A 7698-nucleotide genomic window follows, 5' to 3' on the forward strand; every position below is an offset into this window, starting at 1 on the left:
ACATTTTTCATTAATGACACAAATAGTTTTATTGGCTGAATCAATTGAAGATGCACCATGTGTACAAATTCTGACACAGAATTTGCAGGACATGCCAACAAATTATATCTAGATAAAGTAGTGCAAATATCTTGGTCCATGGTTTGCCCAGGTTATTTTACAACATAAAATATCTTCTTTTTTTACAATCATCAGTGTAATGAATGACTATTGATGAATGAAGAGAAATGTTGACTTCTTGTTCTGCTTAATTCTCAAATTTGTCTTAATTATAGCATTGTAAGTGGGAAAAATCAATGCCTCTTCAATTATAGTTTATAACTAGCAATTCTGCTGCTAAATGGCTTATCACTCCATTTTGGCTTAAGCTTTATCACTCCATTTTGGCAAATTTCAAGCTAATTTTGTTGAATTTTAAAGTATCTTAAAATAGAATAGAGGTTTGTCAACAAGATAACTACGTTTTATGGAGACGCGTCTTTACTTGCTGTGTACTATTGTTGCATTGGCTAATTTATTGACACAAATAATGCATTGTAAGGTAGAATTAAATTCACTATATTCAGTGAATTCTACTGCTATGTAACTGTCAAAATAGAAACAATTTTCTTTGTTTTTATAGACACCCTAGTTTTTTTATTGTGGGCCAACACATTTTTCTTTTCATTTCTATTTCCATCTTCATTGATTGCTTGGTCCTTTCCACTGCCAACTTCATATTTTCTCTTCTTAGTGATAAAATTATCCCTTGTCATGTTTAGGATAAGTCACAATTCCTTCATTCCTCCCAACTGATTGATGAAGCTACACAGTTCCAATCAACTCTATTCCTATTCTGGGTTGATTGGCAGATGACTTTATCTTATAAAAAAGGCAGTTTCCAAACATGTTTAGCCCCAGCTTGTCAGCAAACTCACCTCTGAACATTGAAAAACATGTACTTTCGTGCTTGCTTCGGCAGCACATATACCAAAATTGGAACGATATAGAGAAGATTAGCATGGCCCCTGCGCAAGGGTGACACACAAATTCGTGAAACGTTCCATTTTTTTAAAGATTAAAATAAGAAAAAGAAAGAAAGAAAAACATGTATTTTCCACAACAGCATGTATTGTCCTACCCTAAAACAAAGCTGCATTTCTATACATGTAGAAAGATGTATATGTAATGTATGCAATGGCCTAGTTGCACCGCTCTGAGTCCTTCGGGAGAAGGGCGGTCTATAAATTAAAATATTCTATTCTATATTCTAGTTGTAAGAGTTTAGTTGAAAGTAATAATTTTGTAGCTTCTGAGCAATCTCTATGGTATCTCAAGCTGCCATGGCATCCCGATTGAAAATCATTGACATAGAAGAATTAACCTCTGTCCATTTCTTACATAAGAAAATTTTTCTATTACTGTATCACCACTCAGCTATTCCCAGATAATTAAGCACGGGAAATGAATTTGAAGCTGAATATTCCTCAGTACAGTTTTGTGAAATTACTTTTATTAATCAACATTGATTTTTTTGTTAAGTAATGGTATCATAAACTTTCCCATGAGAAATATACGAGTCACCTATTGGTGTACTGGGAAATAATCAATCTTTGCAACACACTGGGAGACCTGAACAGCGATAAGTTTCATTAGTTTAAAACCTCCCACTGAGATTTTGTTCCTGTTTTTGAAAATGAATTGGATGACAACATCACGTTTTGCAAAATCATATTCTTGAAAGACCATTGTTATATGGGCACTGAAATTTTGTAAAAATAACTTAATATAAGTAAGACAATTATTACACAGCACCTCTGCATAAAACCAATGATTACTCAGTACATCCCATTACATTTAAAAAGAGTTTTACCCAGGGGTGAAATGCTACTGATTTGCACCGGTTTCGGAGAACCGGTAGTAATAAAAGCTACCAGTTTGGGTGAACTGGTAGTAAAAAATTGCTACCGGTTCGTCCAAACTGGTATTTCTGATGATCAGCTGTGCTGCGTGATTTATATTTGCTAGAAAGCAAGATTTCTTGCTTTCTAGTGAATCTAAATCATGCGGTACAGCTGTTCCCCCACTCCCTGTTCTACTTACCTTCTTAAGCCTCCTTTTTTTGTGAGAAGCACACGTTTGGTGTGAACTGCATATGCACATGCACACAGCATGTTTGGTGCGCACTGTGCATGCATGCATGCAGCATGCATTTGGTGTGCACTGCACATGCGCATGGAGCGAATTCGTGGCAAACCTCAGAGGATTTTATCACTGGTTTCATTCATATTCCACTGTTCTGTTTCTGAGGAGCACTCAGGTTGATTGACAGACTCTTTTTAAAAAGAGGATATAAAAATAAACACCACTGTTTAAAATTAACTATAAAATGCATATTGATTGAACAGTTAAAAATCTGACAAAAGAGATGCATTTCGTCGTTTTGCATGCAGATAGTGTTTTGCCTGTTTTGCTTGCTTGCTTGTTTTTTTATTAAACAAATTTATATGGCTCCCTAACTCAAACACTGGTGACTTTGGGTGGCTTACAACAATAACCTATAGTAATTAGCTAAACCATTAACTTATCTAATGAGCTTTCTTGAATAGTTGAGGAATATGTAAAATTCATAACTAATGGTAAATATTTATTTTTGTGAAAGATTTAAGACTCCTTATATTATGTCAGCAATGTGGAACTGCTTGATAATATTTTACACTGTGGCTTCTTTCTATGTAAAAGTTATTAAAATACCCAAATGGGGTTCACTGGAGATTTGTAAAAACAAAAAAGAAAAGACAGAAAGAAAGAATACAGCTGCAAGGGCTTTCATGTCTTTGAGGAATGCTGCTTGGCTTAAGGCGAAAGCAAATATTAAATTCAGATGATTCAACACCTTTTTCACAAGACATGGTTTGAAGAGCGGGGATACAGAGCTTCCTCTCTTCTAAAAAAAATAAATAAATTGCCTCTCTCTTCTCTATCATTTGGAATAAAATCATTTGGAATAAAATCCGCAGAGGAGGTAGAGTAGCTATCTTTCATAAAAAGTCACTGAATCTAAAAAATGTTCAAGTTGCACATAAACTTGCTATCCCTGAAACTATTGTATGCGACCTGTCCCTTAACACCATACTTCGATTCCTACTATGCTGCAGAGCCCCTGACTATGACATTGCACATGCGAACATGTTAACCTCACTACTAACTTGGGCTACCTCTTGCCCATATTCTCTCATCTTCCTGGGTGACCTCAATCTACCTCATATTAACTGGATAAACGAATGTGCAACTGAACCCATCCATACTACCCTATACAATGCTGTCACAAATCTAGGTCTTGAACAACTAGTAATTAACAATACAAGAATCAACAATTGCCTTAACTTCATCTTCTGCAACAACCCAAACTCAATTTATGGACTACAAATAAAAGAACCCTTTTCCAGCAGTGACCACAGCATGATAGACTTTTGTCTCAATATACGCCCTTACAAAAATCATCATATTAATAGTATTCCAAACTACAATTTCAAAAAAGCCAACTATGACCTTATAAACACCTACCTCTCATTTCTTGACTGGCAAAATCTATTCTCATCCTGTATCACTGCTGAAGACCACTACAGAGTTTTCCTACTTGAAATAAATAGAGTCATTAAACTCTACGTACCACAAACTACCACAGAAATCAAGAAAAACAAATTACCCATATCAATAAAAAAGCTTCAATCAAAAAAAATATCCCTTTGGAGAAAAAACAAAAAAGGACATGTAGCAAATTTCAAAAACCGATACGGAGATATATGCAACCAAATAAAAATTGAATGCACCAATTACCACACCAAGCAAGAAGACCTTCTGCGCACAAATTCCAATCGTGCTTTTTATAATTTTGTGAACAACAAACTTAATGACTTGAGATCTATCCCACCACTAAAAGAATCTAAAGAAAATAATGATGAAATAGTTAAAGCAAACCTCTTTAACACATTCTTCGGCTCAGTCTTTGTTAACAGTAATGGCTCATACCCAACATTCCCCAACCACAACAACAATGACCTAACACATATAGATTTCACTGAAGAAAATGTTGAAAAAGCTCTTCACAAACTGAAACCATCCCTATCTATAGGACTTGATGGACTATGCGCATACCTCTTAAAAAAGCTTTCCACTAATATAGCAAAACCCCTAAGCATAATCTTTGGAAAAGCCTTCACGACCAGTTCCCTTCCCAAACTTTGGTCACTAGCCATGATCATCCCAGTCTTCAAAAAAGGAGACCCCAGCTTAGTTGAAAATTACAGACCAATCTCTCTATATCTGTATCACCTGTAAAGTTATGGAATCGATCATCAACCAATCCATTATCCTCTACCAAGAAACAAACAATCTACTCTCTAATAAACAATTTGGTTTCAGAAAAAAATTATCATGTAACTTACAACTTCTTCACTGCAAAAACATATGGACTACAAATCTTGATCAAGGCAAAACAATAGATGCAATTTACACATACTTCTGTAAAGCTTTTGACTCAGTGGTACATGACAAACTTCTCCTAAAACTAAGATCCTACGGCATCTCTGGACTCCTCCACAATTGGATATCAGCGTTCCTGTCAAACAGACAACAAGTGGTCAAAATAGGCAGTGCCCTATCAAATCCTGTTCCTGTCAATAGCAGCGTTCCCCAAGGCAGTGTTCTTGGACCAACACTCTTCATATAATACATTAATGATCTCTGTTACCATATTAAAAGTAATTGTGTTCTTTTCGCTGATGATGTCAAACTGTTTAACACTACCAACAATACAGCTACCCTTCAAAAAGACCTTGACTTTGTGTCAGAATGGTCAAAAACTTGGCAACTCCAAATCTCAACCAGCAAATGCTCTGTCTTACACATTGGAAAAAAGAATCCAAACACTAAATGCAAACTCGATGGACATTACCTTACAGATGACCCCCACCCTGTCAAAGACCTTGGAGTTTTCATATCCAATGATCTAAGTGCCAAAGCCCACTGCAACTACATTGCAAAAAAGGCTTTAAGAGTTGTAAACCTAATCTTACGTAGCTTCTTCTTCAGAAACACTACACTACTTACCAGAGCTTATAAACCATTTGCTAGACCAATTCTTGAATACAGCTCACCAGTCTGGAACCCATACCACATTTCAGGCATCAATACAATTGAACGTGTCCAGAAATATTTTAAAAGAAGAGTTCTCCACTCCTCTGAATACAACAAAATACCTTATGCCACCAGACTTGAAATCTTGGGTTTAGAAAACTTAGAACTCCACCGCCTTTGACAGGACCTGTGTTTAACTCATAGAATCATCTATTGCAATGTCCTTCCTGTTAAAGACTACTTCAGCTTCAATCACAACAATACAAGAGCAAACAATAGATTTAAACTTAATGTTAACCGCTTCAATCTTGATTGCAGAAAATATGACTTCTGTAACAGAGTTGTTAATGCTTGGAACACACTACCTGACTCTGTGGTCTCTTCTCAAAATCCCCAAAGCTTTAACCAAAAACTGTCTACTATTGACCTCACCCCATTCCTAAGAGGTCTGTAAGGGGCGTGCATAAGAGCACAAACGTGCCTACTGTTCCTGTCCTATTGTTTTCTTTCATTATATCCAATTAATATAGTTATTGCATGCTTATGCTTATATATATATGCTTATATATTATATAGTTACTTTCATGCTTATGCTTATATATACTGTTGTGACAAAATAAATAAATAAATAAATAAATAAATAAATAAATAAATAATCTGAGCTGGCTGATAGCCCAAATTAAGATTTTTTTTTAAAAAGGAAACTAGGTCAGAAACCTTTGAGCTTCACTTTAAAATAGAGCTTCTAATCATGGAAAAAAATTCCCGATCTGATATTCAACCCAATTCAGGTGGAACAACGTAAAGTGTGGTTAAAACAAATCAGAAATGGAAAGGATATTCTGCCGATCAAGATGGGAGATAAATTCATGGCATACCTCATCTAACACGTACTATTTGCTACAATACTTGCTAACAATACCGTGTTTCCCCGAAAGTAAGACCCTGTCTTATATTTTTTGAACCATGAAATAAGCACTTAGCCTGATTGCCATGTGTTCAAAAGCCTGATTGAGCTTATTATCGGGGCTGTCTTATTTGGGGGGGGGGGAAAACAGGGTAATAATCCAATTGGATTTTGATTTAACACTGGAAGACTTTCCTCCTCTCCAAAAGAAAGACTACATTAGCCTTAAGTGGACCATTGAAGCTCTGCTTCAATCTACATGAAGGAGGATTGAACATGGACAAGAAGCAACCTTTGCATAAAATCTGTCTGAACAATCATATCAGTATAAGCCTTGCTCTGTGTGATGAGAAACACTTGTTTTTCAGAATTCTTGATCATGCGGAGAAAATAATAAATGCACCCTGCCACATTACCTAGCTACAGGCTTCATAAAATTATTCACCTGAAAGTGTGAAGGTCAAGAGGTGGGATCTATTTCCATGAACACTCTCATATATTCATCCTTGATGCACTGTTTGAACTGGCTGTAATTCAAACTGTAAGGAAAAAGAACAGGTAAGTCAAAAGTGAATTTACCTTGTCACCTTGGGCACTGACTGTGTGTGTAACATGCTTCCTGCAGCACAGAAAATTTTTACAATGCTTCATTTTCTGAGTTGGATCAGTGTTTTTGTTCTGCTTCATCAAAGACTAAGGACATTTAGTGCAGAAATGTCATACTAAATCTTTTGTAACGAAATGCTGAAGTCACGCAATTTGCAATAGGCATGAATGAAGGGAATAAACTGAGTTCATGGATCTCTTCTCAAGCTCACTAGGAAAATCAGCTAGGTGGGTGAATTGCTTGAAAGTACAAATCTTATGTCTGTGAATTTTCCAAGGTGTTAGAAGAATAATTTGGGGTTCTAACGCGAGCTGGGGTTGTGCAAAAGAAAAAATAAAAATGAGATCCAGACAGCTGTGAGGAAAGAAAAAAATGTTTATTCCTAAAAGCAATTTGTTTGCCTTTAGGGGCAGCTGCAAAGAAATGGGGGTACAGCTGCAGATTTTTATAGGGGGAGCTTGTCCAGGATGTGGAAGTGTCTATGTGCTGATTCTAGAGTGATACTTGAGGGATGTGTGTACGCGTATGTGTATGTGTGTAAGTATGTATTCTGCATGTGGACATGGAGTTCCTCTGGGAGGCCTAATTTAATAAACTCTGTTGTGTTTGCAGACCTTATCCTTTGACATATGGATTAGGTCTGGGTAACTTATTTGGGAATTTGAGGAAGTTTAGGTAAAGGATTTTCACCTGTTTGCTATTTTTACTTGATTAGTTTAGTTTCAGCTTGACTATCAATTATCTAGTGAAGATGCTGATTCTGTTAATGTTTTCGGGGAAGATGGAAGCAATATAAAGCAGGGGTCTCCAACCTTGGCAACTTTAAGCCTGGAGGACTTCAACTCCCAGAATCCCCCAGCCAGCAAAGCTGGCTGGGAAATTCTGGGAGTTGAAGTTTTCCAGGCTTAAAGTTGCCAAGGTTGGAGACTCCTGATATAAAGAATAAAATATATTTGGATATCAAACTTCTCACAATATCCTCCTCAAAAGGGGTTGCACTAATTCGATTTAAGCACATGCTCAGAAACAGGCTCAGCTAGTGCATTACTCTGGGCCGTTAAAGCGG

General features: G+C 36.4%; 1 non-coding gene across 1 annotated transcript; it reads left to right on the forward strand.

Moving 5' to 3' along the window:
• Positions 1–945: 945 nt before the first annotated feature.
• LOC131189439 (U6 spliceosomal RNA) lies at positions 946–1052 on the forward strand. The gene has a single exon (XR_009153044.1). It is a non-coding gene; the product is annotated as a U6 spliceosomal RNA (small nuclear RNA).
• Positions 1053–7698: the final 6646 nt, after the last annotated feature.

This window comes from Ahaetulla prasina, chromosome 1 (assembly GCF_028640845.1).
Source record: "Ahaetulla prasina isolate Xishuangbanna chromosome 1, ASM2864084v1, whole genome shotgun sequence".
NCBI lineage: Eukaryota > Metazoa > Chordata > Lepidosauria > Squamata > Colubridae > Ahaetulla > Ahaetulla prasina.